We start from the raw sequence: 14,337 nt of genomic DNA, 5'->3' as shown, positions 1-14,337 counted from the left end.
TGGTGCTTGATAAACACTTTTTTTTAAATGGGTGAATGATGAATAAATGAATGAATGAACGAATGAATGAGGTACTGGAAGATAAATTACACAAACGCATTTCCTACTAGGAGTTCCAGGACAGCTGGGAAAGCAGCTATGTGTACAACTGTCACATGAGAAGTCAGGCCTGGGTAAATGAAACTAAAGCATGCTAAATACCACAAAAGCATGGTAGTTGGAGGGGTGGGCAGAGAAGACTGTGAAGTCTGGAAAGCATCATGCAGGAGGAGGTACACATGAGTTCTAAAAGAGAACTGTACATCTGGAAAAGTGCTCTTAGGGATTCAAGAAAAGTGGAAGACATACTAAGTCTTCACTTAATAAATAAGCTATCAAAGGGTTAGAAATATGTTTAAATATTATCAGCATCCAAACTTATATGAGTAAAAATAAATTATCAGAAAACACATTTCCTACCATGTATATAACTTGAATGTCAACTGCCCTGAATCTGAAGAGAATGTTATGCCTGCCTGCTACACAATGACCAATACTTCAATATTTATCTTTTTAAGCCATTTTTCCCTTCCGTCTCTCCTCCCCTCTCTTCCTTCCTTCCTTCCTTCCTTCCTTCCTTCCTTCCTTCCTTCCTTCCTTCCTTCTTTCTTTCCCTCCCTCCTTTCTTAAAAAGCTATTATTCCTAAAAAAACAACAACAAAAAACACCAAACAAACCATTTACTTCTTACTGAATTATGTTAGCACCATTGTTGAAAAATCAACTGACCCTACACATGTAATTATATTTTGGGCCAGTGCATCACGCTGCATTAATCTACATGCCTATTCTGATGCCAATAACACACTCTCTTGATTAGTAAATCTTGAAATCTGTTAGTGTAAAATCTGGTAGTGTACCTTCTCTAATTTTGTTCTCCATCAAAATTGGCTATTCTAAGTTCTTTGCATTTTTATATGTATTCTAGGATCAGCTTAATCAATTTTTATAAAAATATATCTAGTATTTTGTTTAGCTTTGAGGTCAATGTGTAGATTCATACGTAGAGAACTGACATGTTAACCATATTTCATCTTACAATCTGTAAACAATATCTCTTGATTTCCTTTTCTTCAATCATTTCTATCAGTCATATTTTATAGTTTTAATGTGCATGTCTTAACCTCTTCCATCATATTTATCCCTTCATTGATTTTTGCATATTGACTTGTATTCTGTGATCTTGCTAAAGGCACTTATTTTGAGAGCTGTTTGTTTATTTATTTATTAAGGTAAATTCACATTTTCCCTTTCCTTATCATCTTCTAGCTTTCACCAAATCAGCCCCCAGGAGTGGCTTACCAGGCAACATTGCCACTATTCCCACTAGGAAATATTGTCCAAATATTTTCTTGACATGGTTACCGTTCTCTGCGTATGGCTGGTGTGCTGCAAGCACTGTGACCAATAAAGGTAGAGCAGGCTGTAGAGGGTAGGGCTGCAGCAGAGGCCCATTTCCGGGTCTCCCCAGGCCGGTGAAAGAACATCTAGAACTCCTAGCTCCATGTCTAGCTCTGATAAGGGAGGGTCTCAGTAAACAGTTGCTTTAATTATTATGATTATTAGAATTGTTCGTATTATTATTTTTGTTATTGTGTACAAATTGAGTTTCAGGAAATCTAACAAGAAACAGAACATCATGTGTTTTTTCCTTCTTTTTAGACAGTCCTAAAACATTACTGCATTATGGTGGGCCCCTCCCTCTAATTAGGACCGCCCCACCTTGGACACATTCAGAGAAGGGGGAAGGTCAGACAAGGCAAATAAAAGAAAGGCTAAATCTGGGTAGGCATCTTTCCAATTTTGCTTTCAAGTGAAGTATTTCTCCTGCAATGGTTGTCTACCTGCTATCTTTCCTTGTTGCTGTTGCATTTCTGTGTCTGTCCCCATCTGTTGTTGGGTGCAAGAGGTGTTTTAAGAACACAGCCCATGATATTTCCCACCCACAATCCTGGAGAGACTTGGAATCACTGCATCCCACAGCTCACCTTCAGGCACACAGCTTCTGTAATAGTGTGTAAGGCTTGGCCAGATATTTATAGTCTTTCTTCCCCCAAAACAAAGCCCAGCTGATTATCCATGCTAATAATTTCAAGCAGTGAAGGCTGAAGTGGTCTCCATGGTGATGATTTACGCTTGGGTCTCCTAGGAGACAATTACATGTGTGACAGACTTCAGATTCATTATACTGCCCAAAATGTGCAGTGATTTTCCTTTTACACTGAAACATGCCCAGAATTTGTAAGTTAAAATTTAATTTTTTCCAACAATTTTTTTTCCCATGGCGTAAAAAGGATGAATATTCCAAACGGTAAAGAGAGGCCTTAAAGGTAAGAAAAAACATACTGTTTCTTGCATTGTATTATAAATAACCTGAAAGAAGAAATGATGAGCCCAAGGTGAGGTATCTCTGTTAAATTTTAGGGACAGTTTGGTCCAGTAAATTAGGTTCTCTACTTAAATTTGTTATTTACTTCAATCTGATCTAATTTATAACACACAGCTCTGATTGTGACTGGGTTTTAGAACATGAGAGATTTCATACACAGTGCTTATTGACAGACTAAAGTTGCTAATCACCACTGGAGTTGCTGCTTTTCCAGTTTCATAGCCATGAAATTTCTTGGCCAAAGCACAGAAAAATGTTCTTATGGCCAAAATACTCCATTTATCTGAAAGTCCTGACACCAGCCAAACTATAGACACAGGCCTCACAAGGTGACGCCCCAGGATTCCTATAAGGGTTCAGCACTGAACCGTAAAGGTGGGGCAGTCCCTGGAATGGTGGTGGCAAAGTACCATGTATGTCTGATCGGGAAGCCTTTTCTGTTTTTCACAAAAATAAGATCTGGTTCATCTCACATTCATCCACAAGAGGGCTACCTGTTATTATTCCTTGCTGCAAAATCACCCTGCCGCATTTTAGAAAGACAAGAAGACAGGTAGTGCTGGGGCTGATTTGGAGAGTGGATAGCAGTTCACAGTCCACGGCTCTTCTGTTTGAGCCAATACAATCCAGAACATAATTTTTAATACCTACAGCGGACCAGAGGCTTTGCAAGGACAGAGAATGACAGTTCTCTTCTTTCCAGAAAGTCTTCTTCTATTCAGAGAAACATATCAAAGCCACAAATGTAATAAAATAGGGTGACTGCTCTACAAAGGCATATTCTAAACATTTGGGAAACTCAGAGAAGGGAATGACGGATTTTACCTGAAAGGAGCCTGGGGGTGGTGTGGAAAGTCTGATGAAGGAAGAAGAATAAAGGAAAGCCTCAGAGAAAGGGTCATATTTGAACTAGTTGTCAAAGAACAGGTTTAAATTCATCTATTGCATAAGTCCAGGAAGGTGGCTATAGGAATTGATCAGATTGAGCAAAGGCACAGTGGTGCCTAAATGCCTGGCATGATAAATCAAGTATCTGGATGTCTGAAATCCACGCCATGCCCTGGGTTGCACTATTTCTTCCTACATGGCATTAGAATTCTAGTAGTCTGTCTCTTGTACTAGACTATGAGCTCCCAGAAGGCTTTTGTTTAATCACCTTTGACTGGCACATAAAATATATTCAAATATATTGAATAAAGAAATGAAATAACGAATAAATAAATGCCAATATAATTCATGAAAAAAATAAGAAATTTCATTTGTTGATTTTAAGTTGGTCATTAGTTTCAATAGATCAGGACACAGGGCTCCAGGCTTTTTTATTATTGAGCCTATTATTTAGCATATGAAAAAAATTGGGTCATGAACCAATTACACCTCAGGGCTGGCTAGCCATTTTCCCAGTATTTTCCCTTGTTTGTTTATTTAATAGGAAATAGAGTGACCAAGTGTGTGTTGCTTGGCAACTATAACTGCTCTTTAGTTGAAATTCAATTAGGGGAACTTATATCACTGTGGTAGTATATTCACGTGATCCATGAACACATGCACACACCCACAGGAAGAACCCATTATGCCATGCTGCTTTGGCTGATTACATGCTGATGTCAATTAAAAGGGAACCCAAAGAGTATCGAGAATGCACTGCTATTTGCATCACATCTTTCTGCCATTTTTTGTAGTGAATAGATTACCTGAGATGACGCTTAGACTATTTAATTAGCTGGATTATCCAATATTCTAGCACAGCAACCCATACACAAATGGAGCAAATAAAAAAAAAATGATTTAACTGTTGGATCAAAGAGATGCCTGAGTGGCTCAGGGGTTTAATGCCTGCCTTTGGCCCAGGGCATGATTCTGGAATTGCAGGGTCGAGTCCCATATTGGGCCCCCTGCATGGAGCCTGCTTCTCCCTCTGCCTGTGTCTCTGCCTCTCTCTGTGTGTCTCTCATGAATAAATAATAAAATCTTTAAAAAAAGACCAAACTGTTGGACCAAAGCAAAATTTAAGTAAAAACATTTTTCAATAAATATAAAGCAGACCAATTTCATAGTATTCAACTCGAATAAAAATTAACATAGTGATGATGCAGACACAATATTTGTGAGTTGCGGTTGGGCATTTAGGATAGTTTTCCTTTTGTGCAATTACCAGAAAAGTCACTGCTAAGAACTTTAACCAATCTTTAAAATTTTGTGTCAATAAAATGATCCTAGTTCAATAAACCCAAAGTTAGAATGAAAACCTCCAGAAATAAAATTTCTCATTTGAATTTAACAGATTGCATATATATTTTTGTGGTATCTTGGGGAACATGGGAGAAATTATAGTTTTAAGAATAAACATCAGAATTAGAACTATCAGGAAGGGAGGAAGGAGGGAGGGATGAAGGAAGAAGAGAAGGGAGGAAGGAAAGAAAAAGGAATGAGCGAAGAGTAAAAGAGTAATGATTCTAAAACTACAGAAAGGATGAAAATAACTCTGTGACTCTGGTGTTTAGTGGGCTATAAGTCTAATAGGATATTACATAGCTGTCTGGAAGATATTCTTCTGCCATATGCAAGGTCATGATAAAAACTATGTATGTGTTTCTAAGCTGGTGATGACCACTGAAGGTACGTTGTAATAACAAGAACAACTATAATAATATTGAGAGTTAACTCAATATTAAAAACAGTAAGTAACTTGTCCAGTTAGTAAGACCAAATAGAGATGTAGATTAATCCCAGACTCCCTGATTCTCTAATTCCCATTATTATCCATTGTATAAAAATAGTTCATAATTTAGATTAGAGAATCTATGAAGAAAATAGGACTTTGGTTCATGTTTTTCAAAAACAAGTACCATGCATGTCTGATCCATGTGTGTTTGGAATATCTACATCTGTTAAGATGGAGTATTTTTCAAGCTGCAGATTCTTGTGTCTAGTGTCAAGCCAATGAATCAGAATCCCTGTTGACAGAACTCAGGAAACTGCATTTTAACAAGTTCTTCACTTGATGTATAAGCACACTAAAGTTTGGGAATCACTGACCTAACCAAAAATAAAGAAGTGCTGAGAATCCGTTATACTAAAGGTGAGCAGTGGTACACCAGGGAAGAATAGGGAGGGACAGTCAATGTGGCCTCTCCAAGGGAGGGGGAGAGAGAGAGGGAGTCAGAGAATCTCAAGCAGACTCCCCACTGAGTGAACTCAGGACCCTGAGATCATGACCTGAACCAAAAACAAGAGTCAGATCTTAACCACTGAGCCATCCAAGTGCCCTGGCCTATTCTTATCAAGGGTACATTCTTGGATTTGATTCTATAGCTTCACCAGTTTTTAGATTTTCTCCTTTATAATGAGACACGTATTATTACTCTGCCTGAAGATCTTCTGCATTTGGGGCTGTTTCCTAACTCTGGGCCTACAGTAAATGCCAGTAACCCAGTATTACCACTTCTATGTGAATATTTTATGTTGTCACTTAAGCAAATGATTCCTCCATATAGTGGAAATAGTCACAACTAATTATTTAAATTAATGTTAATAACAAGTATACTTGTTTAGGGCATTGTATACAATTATTCAATTAAATTTGTGTGTTAAATACAGTCCCAGTTCTAAAATAGTTGCATGAGAGCACTATGAAGGCATTTTAGATAGCAAGAGAAACATTCAAACCTTCCAATTAAATGTTATTAACATTTAAACAAGGTCCACAAACAACTTGGGAACCTTGAATTTTGCTTAATGTTATTTATATGTGTGTGTGTGTGTGCATAGGTATGTGTGGTGGGGTTTTGGGAGAGGGACAATTTAAATAAATCTGTGTACTTTATATTTTAAGTTTTTAAAGTTTTTTAAGGCTTTATTTTGGTTTCCTCCTTCAAGTACAATGATCTGCATTTCTGGGCAGTTAATGTTTCCACTGGGCAGCTGGATGTTTCTGACAAAGAGATGCAAATATTAAGAAAAAATGGAGAACATTAAAGTAAAACTAGATTTTTTTTCCATGTGGTAACTTTGATATACTTTGATATACATTTTAGATACTTAATTCTACAATTCACAATTCATTTAAACTACATCCTAAGTAATAGTAACTAAATACATTTGCGAAGTAGGACTGTTTTTGGAACTTTCTTCAATGTTGGAAATGATCTGGATCTGTGCTGCCAATATAGGAGCCACTAGTAAGATTTAGCACTTAATGTGTACCTAATGCAACAGAGGGACTGAATTTTAATTTTACTTAATGTGAATTGAAATGACCTTATGTGGCTAGTCATGGCTGCTTTGGCAGGCGCAGCTCTCCAGTGTAGACTTGTCCAAGTAGATTGTCCAGATGTTTAAGATGTTTCTCCCTTACAGCATGATATTGTTTTAAAAGTACGTATGTAAGAAGGTTAGAAATCAGTGGTGTAAAAAGTAGTTTCCTAAACAAATTTTCACAAAAGAAAATTTAACATCATATAAACTAAATGTAGCACAATTTTACACAATGCAGAGGTAAAAGTCATCTACAAATTTGAGAAATGTACCAATGTCAAGCTGTTCTGTGATTGCCATGTTGAGCCACATGACTTGAGTAAATATACTACTTTGGCTAGTAGTTGGTTTCCTCTAGTGTCTAGATTTCCTATATTCATTCTAGTAAGAGATTAATCCTGAAACAGCAAATAAGTACTTTAATTCAGGTAAGGAAGGAAAAAAAATTCCAAATTTTATATTGTCTTTGGAATGAAGATTATTTTTGGACTCTGTTCTCTTTTACTGGATATGGCACATAAAAATATGTCATACCACTTTTTTTCTGGCTCCCACAATTTCTCATAAGGAAACTGTTGTCACTCAAATTTTTTTTTCCTATAAGTAAATTGCTATTTCTCACATTTTTCCATTTTTTTTCATTGTCCTTAGTTGGCAGAGATCTATTATAGGTCATGGAGTGGATTATTTTAGGTTCATCCTGTTTCTGATTTGTGCAGCCTCATGTTTCTCCAGGTTAATGGCTTTTGCAAACTTTGAGATGTTTTCACCCCATATGTCTTTGAGCATATTTTTAACTCCTCCCTCCCCATCCAGCCATCACTGACACTTGAGGAAGAGACTAGACTGCCTCTTTGTAATGAATGGATGGGATAGGAGTTTCAGCTCTACAGTAGACCCTGCTGATGTCACCCTGCCTAGGATTAATATAACTGCCTTTACTGCTGTCCATAAGGCTTCCATAGGGATGAGAGAAGTGTAGTGTGGTCTTATTACTACAGGGCAGTGATGAAAGTCCAGACTTCTTATATGGTTCCACTGACACAATGGTTGGGTGGGGAGGAGGTGGAAGAAGCTCATTACTATTCATCAGGGATCAACATCCCTGCTCCCCATCAGCCTTCTCTGACACTACCTCAGTGGGGATAGGATACAGGGCCCTTTGTTATACCTAGTGAGAGTGGAGGTTTAGGATCTCCACTTGGCCTTTGCTGGCCTGAGTGCATGTAGGTCTACAGTCTTTAGCTGCAGTAGAGAGGTTATTGTCTAAGAGTTATCTGTCTTACTAGGCTCCCACTTTCCTGCCACTTTGATTAGAGAGGCTTCCCTGGGAATTTGTCTGCTCCTATTGACATTTCTGGCTTACCAGCTTCTTCAGCTCTTAGTTGGGGATATATGAGGCAAAACGTCCTGGCCTAGAGAACTCACTGTTGTGTTGTTCCTTGGGTAACCTGGTTCCTAACTCTACCTTTTGCTCTCCACCTTTCAGAGTCTTTTTGTGATTATCTCATATATAATCTCCAAGGTTTTAGTTGATGGAAGGAATAGGAAAATGCATGGATACTCCATCTTCTTGGAAGTGGAAGTAATTGGTATGATTTTCTTTTAAAGTCTAAAAATGATCACATGAAGTTCTTATTATGAGCCAGGCATGCTTATGAACACATGAATATTTTATGTATATGTATATATCTTATCCTCATGGTAAGCTTTTGAAGCAGCTATTTTTTTCAGCCCAGTTTTCCCAAAAAGACACTAAGCCCCAGGGAAGCTGAGTAACTCTGCAATGAAGGGTTGGTTAAGCAGGCTTGGGTAGTTACACTCTGCACACTCCAAAAAAAAGGAGTGGTCTTGCAACCATCTCTTTAGAGATGCCCTCTGGGGCCTGAGGAGAAGGGTTTTGTATGGCTCAGACCCTGGAACAGGTTGTATCAATATGACCAGAGGGTTTACGCTAAGAATGTGACTTACATGACCATCTATTGTTGTATGCCTGAGGCATTAGGCATGCTGTGTCAGTTTCACCTATAGGGGTGCTAAAGACTGAGTGGCTGTCAGTCTTATGGTTGATGCATGCCTTTATGACTGACCTCCAATAAAAGCCCTGGACACCAAGGCTTGGGTGCACTTCCTTGGTTGGTAACACTTAGTAGGTGCTATCATACATCATTGCTAGTAGAATTAAGCATTTTCTATGCAACTCCACGTGGAAAAGACAACTATTTCCCTCTGGAAACTTGTGCCTTTTTTTCTGGACCTCATCCTATGTGTATTTTCTTTTTATTGGTTTTAATCATGTCCTTCCATGGTAATAAACCATAGCTTGAGTATTCTTCTGAGTCCTATGAGTCCATCTATCAAATTGTTGAAAGTGGTCTTGGGGGCCACCAGCACAACAGTTCAAGATCTGGTAGGGGGAAAGTAAAGATTAATCTTTCTCCAGAGCCCATGCCCCTAACAGTGTGCTCACTTCTTCAATTAATGGGCTCAGGGTTAAATCATTACATCTACCATCACTTCTTTCAGATGATGTCTGACATGTAATGTGTGACAGTTAGACCAAAATCACTGGCTTCATACAAACAAATCCTTTTTCCTTCACAATGATGTTTGAAACTTATTATTCTTGCTTCCATGTGTCTCTTTTCCCTTGAAATATGAAAAATTGAAGATTTTTCTTAATTTGGAAGCAAAACAAACCTGAAAAAGAACATCATTTATGAATTTTAGGGAGGAAGACAGACTGCAGATGATATCACAATGAGAATGCTTTGAATCACCAGGACAAACCCAAGGCTTGTGGCCTTGACAGAGTGTTGAGTTTCAGCATTAAACTAATTCTCCATGCCATAGATCTCAAAATTATATTAGAAATGGACCAGAAGACAGTTCATTATTGCAGTAATTTGGATAGCGAATGTATCATCAAATCTTACATTTAGGAAAGATCATCATGATATTTAAAAAAATGCCACTTGTGTAATGTAAGGCTGATAAAGCTTATAAAGTCGTCATAGGGCTTAGTTCTTGGTCCTTGAAAGGATTTTCTTGCCACTAACTCACCTTTGGGAACAGCTGTTACTCCTTCACCACCCACTCCACCACAAGAGCCTAAGAATCTGAGACATTTACATCCATACCTTATATGTATCCTGTGTAACCTGAACTATAGTTCAGACCAAAGAGGGCATCATTTGGGCCTGAATGTCAGTCTGACTTAGCTTTTTCCTTTTGGGCCTCCCTAGGGACTGCATTCTTCTCAGACATCAATTCCAGAAGGATCATTGGGCTATTAAAATTAATTAATATAATTTTATAATTAACTTTCATAATATTAATCTCTTAATTATCCTGTAAGCGGCAATAATGGAGCTCATAGTTCTTCTGCCCCCACCTTCATTACTTATATGTGGAAATTAGCATTTTAACATCAAGTTCTGTTTCTTTATTGAGAACTCAGTGTCTTTGAGATAATTGAAGATTGCATTTCATTAAAGGGCAAGTGAGAGAGTGGAACTTGCATCCTGGAAAGCTTGGTCCTAGATTGTTATTTTGGTAACTTGAAAGACCTACATGATCAGTGGTGTCCAAACCAGCACTCTAATTACTGCTCCTGAATTATGATCCCGAATCTATACGTTTGTCCCTCTGCTTATGACTATTTGCAGTGTATAGAAACTGACAATGTTAAAGGTTTCAGGTACCATGTGCCTTGTATTACCCTTCTGCTTTCACTGATAAAATGTGCACTGAGGACTACCTGACAGCAGGAGTGACGGTGTGCCGCTGACTCTGAGTTGCAGGACAAACCCAGAATGCTCAGTTTGGATCTATCTTCTTCCCTCCTCTGAGAAGAGGAGCACCTCCTCTCTAGTCCTCTCACCATGAGGATGACTGAGAACATGATGTCTATTCTAGGATACAGTTTGAAAAGTCCTCATGTCCACTGATTTAAGAATACTTCCAGTATTCTTCCACACTTAGTGTTGTTCTGTAAAAGGATGGTGCTTTGGTTCTCCATCTGATGTCTTTGCTTAATTCTCAGGTGGTTTAGATACTGGGTGGCTTAGAAGGACATCTTGGATGCCCAAGCCCAGTTTCTTCCACTGGCTAGTCAGCATTGGAGACTGTGTGGAAACAGAACACCAGAGCAGTCCCTACTGTGTGTAACCACTGCAAGTGAGCCACGCACCTAGATCCACAGCAAAACTTTGAACTAATAACAATAATGAATTGTTTTTTCATATCATAATCCAAAAACTATTAAAAAGTGTACTTTTCTCTCTGTTTTTTGTAATATATATCATGTTTCCAACCAGAATTTAAAATCCCAAAGGATTGCAATTATGTCTTATGCCACTTTGTGTTCTCCCCAGATCTTAAAATGGTGCTTTAACCACGGCAGACATTTGTTCAATGTTGGCAATGACTTTCCACTTAAGGTTACAAGTGTAGGTGTATGATGAGCTATTAATAAATGAAATTATATTTAGATATGTGTCATCTATCTCCCAATTCACAAAGTAAATTTCTAAATTTACTTACAAATTTACAGCCATCTCCTGTTAAACGGTGCATGGTTACCATTATCAAATCACAGTCACCAAGATAACTGTTGGCAGACATCCCTCAGGTAGTTCACTGTCTTCCCCACCAACAATTCAGAGTCATCACAGCAGAAATTATAGTTGTACCAAAGATTCAGTAGTACAATTATGAGCCTGGTTTACATGTTGTACAAAAACACAACACCCTCCCTCATTGCACCTCTTTGCCGCTTTCAACACCTTTCTGCAAGCCACTTCTGTGGCTATCTGACAGTGAAGTGCCAGCCATTGGAAGCCTCACACCCATTTACTATTTTCTCTGTTATGCCTTATTATAACCCATTCTAATTATTGCCTGGAACCATGTAAAATTGCCTATTTTTTGACCTATGAAAAGCTTGTTTCATAGTGTAAACTATTAGTAATTCAGAGTTTTCTGTAATTGAGTAATTCAGAGGCTTTTATATAAATTACTAATTCAGATGTTGCAGTGAATCTGCAGGGATACTTGTTCTCTTGGAACATTGGTTAATCTGTGATCTCTATTATCTCTCATATCTGCTGCTCTTCTTTCCATCAAGCTTTGAGGAATGATCACTTGTGCTGATTGACTCTTCTTGTCTGCTATAATTCCTAATTTTTTTGTGTTTATATGTCTGGCTTATGGTTCATCCTGTGTTCTTCTTTGGAAATAAAACTAAAGGGTGATTCTTGTTTATGCAGATAGTGAAAAACAAATATACTTTAAACATTTATTCCATAGGAAAAAAAAAAAGAAAAGAACAAAGCTGTTTATAGAGAAATATGTGTCTAAAGTTTGTAAAGCTACATAAGCATAATAGAGAAAACATGATCTGGAAAATATATGCTGGGATTTTAAAAAATGTATACTTGATAACAAGGTCCTAAATGCAGTGTTTTCAGTGCCAATACCTGTGTCTCAGAAGCAATTTAAGTTCAAATCTTCCTTTGGGAAACTAAGTGTGACCAGAAGGGCAATTAATATGTGTATAGTCAGTCTTTATTATTCACAAGTTCCATATTTGCAAACTTCCTTAGCCACTGAAGTTTGTCACCCCCAAATCTACACCCTCAGTGCTTTCATTGTCATTTGCAGACATGCACAGAGCAGCAAAAAGTTTGAGTCTGCCCATGTACATGTCCCCAACTGAGGTTAGAGTAATCTGTTTTCTTGTTTCAGCTCTCATACTGCAAACCAGTGTCCCTTTTGTATTTAGTGTAATTTTTTGTACTTTTGTCCTTTTTAGTAATTTCACTATTTAAAATGGTCCCCAAGTGTAATACTGAAGTACTGTTTAATTTTTCCAAGTACAAGAACTCTGTGATGTGTTACAGAAAAAAATCTAGATAAGCTTCCTTCAGGCATGAGTTATAGTGTTGTTGGCCATGAGTTCAATGTTAATGAATCAATAATATGTATTTAATAAAGTGTCTTTTTAAAAAAGATTTTATTTATTTATTAATGAGAGATACAGAGAGAGAGAGAGACAGAGACACCAGCAGAGGGAGAAGCAGGCTTCATGCAGGAGCCCGATGCAGGACTTGATCCGGGAACTCCGGGACCACATCCTGAGCCGGAGGCAGACAGACGCTCAACCGCTGAGCCACCCAGGTGTTCCAATAAAGTGTCTTTAAACAGATACACACTATCTGTTACATACATGGTCATTAACAAAAATGTTGTGTTGGGATGCCTGGGTAGCTCAGCGGTTGAGCATCTGCCTTTGGCTCAGAGCGTGATCTCTGGTCCAGGATTGAGTCCCACATTGGGCTCCCCGCAGGGAGACCCCAAGAATGATGGGCTTCTCCTTTATCACTTCAAGTATGTACACAGTAAAAAGAGAAATGGAAACAGAGAGTGACTCTGCTTCCAAAAATTATAAGACAAATCATAAAAAAATTCTTGGTGTTATAGTTTAAGGTAGCAAAACGGAAATACGCAAATTATAAGAAAAATAATTTCTCACTTTCCAAACTTCATCTTGATCTAAAGCAATTCTCTTTTGTTACTTTTTCAGGTGCATCCATCAGCTCTCTCTCTCTCAATCTCTCTCACAATTTGAAGAGTCTAAAGTTATGAGTATTGGGGTTTTTAGTACTTTTTGTAGATACAATAAATTATCTTTGAGAGAAATAATTAAAAACGTTTGAGTACAAAATTCCATCAATTATTTGTTTTATTTTTTATTGGAGTTCAATTTGCCAACATATAACGTAACACACAGTACTCGTCCCACCAAGTGCCCCCTCAGCACCCATCACCCAGTCACCCCAACCCCTGACCACCTCCCTTTCCACTACCCCTTGTTCGTTTCCCAGAGTTAGGAGTCTCTCATGTTTTGTCAACCTCACTGATATTTTCACTCATTTTTCTCTCCTTTCCCTTTATTCCCTTTCATTAGTTTTTATATTTCCCAAATGAATGAGACCATATAATGTTTGTCTTTCTCCGATTGATTTATTTCTCTCAGCATAATACCCTCTAGCTCCAACCACGTCAAAGCAAATGGTGAGTATTTGTCATTTATAATGGCTGAGTAATATTCCATTGTACACCTAGACCACATCTTCTTTATCCATTCATCTTTCGTTGGACACCGAGGCTCCTTCCACAGTTTGGCTATTGTGGATATTGCTGCTAGAAACATCGGGGTGCAGGTGTTCTGGTGTTTCACTGCATCTCTTATCTTTGGAGTAAATTCCCAACAGTGCAATTGCTGGGTCGTAGGGCAGATCTATTTTTAACTCTTTGAGGAACCTCCACACAGTTTTCCAGAGTGGCTGCACCAGTTCACATTCCCACCAACAGTGTAAGAGGGTTCCCTTTTCTCCACATCCTCTCCATCATTTGTTGTTTCCTGTCTTGTGAATTTTCCCCATTCTCACTGGTGTGAGGTGATATCTCACTGTGGTTTTGATTTGTATTTCCCTGATGGCCAGTGATGCGGAGCATTTTCTCATGTGCGTGTTGGCCATGTCTATGTCTTCCTCTGTGAGATTTCTCTTCATGTCTTTTGCCCATTTCAGGATTGGATTGTTTGTTTCTTTGCTGTTGAGTTTAAGAAGTTCTTTATAGATCTTGGA

General features: G+C 38.1%; 2 long non-coding RNA genes across 5 annotated transcripts in view; one reads left to right on the top strand and one right to left on the bottom strand.

The window, feature by feature from the left end:
* The window catches only part of LOC140610072 (uncharacterized), a 133,782-nt gene extending 131,627 nt beyond the window's left edge, over positions 1-2,155 (bottom strand). For all 4 annotated transcript variants that reach the window (XR_012011862.1, XR_012011848.1, XR_012011849.1 and 1 more), the window contains exon 1: positions 2,028-2,155. This is a non-coding gene — a long non-coding RNA (uncharacterized lncRNA). The remainder of the gene's footprint in view (positions 1-2,027) is intronic.
* Positions 2,156-2,209: 54 nt separating this feature from the next.
* The window catches only part of LOC140610067 (uncharacterized), a 37,739-nt gene continuing 25,611 nt past the window's right edge, over positions 2,210-14,337 (top strand). The window contains exon 1 of the long non-coding RNA XR_012011846.1: positions 2,210-2,369. This is a non-coding gene — a long non-coding RNA (uncharacterized lncRNA). The remainder of the gene's footprint in view (positions 2,370-14,337) is intronic.

This window comes from Canis lupus, chromosome 2, assembly GCF_048164855.1.
Source record: "Canis lupus baileyi chromosome 2, mCanLup2.hap1, whole genome shotgun sequence".
Lineage (NCBI taxonomy): Eukaryota > Metazoa > Chordata > Mammalia > Carnivora > Canidae > Canis > Canis lupus.
Note: the sequence above shows the minus strand (reverse complement) of the source record. Positions and strands in the feature narration are given on the sequence as shown.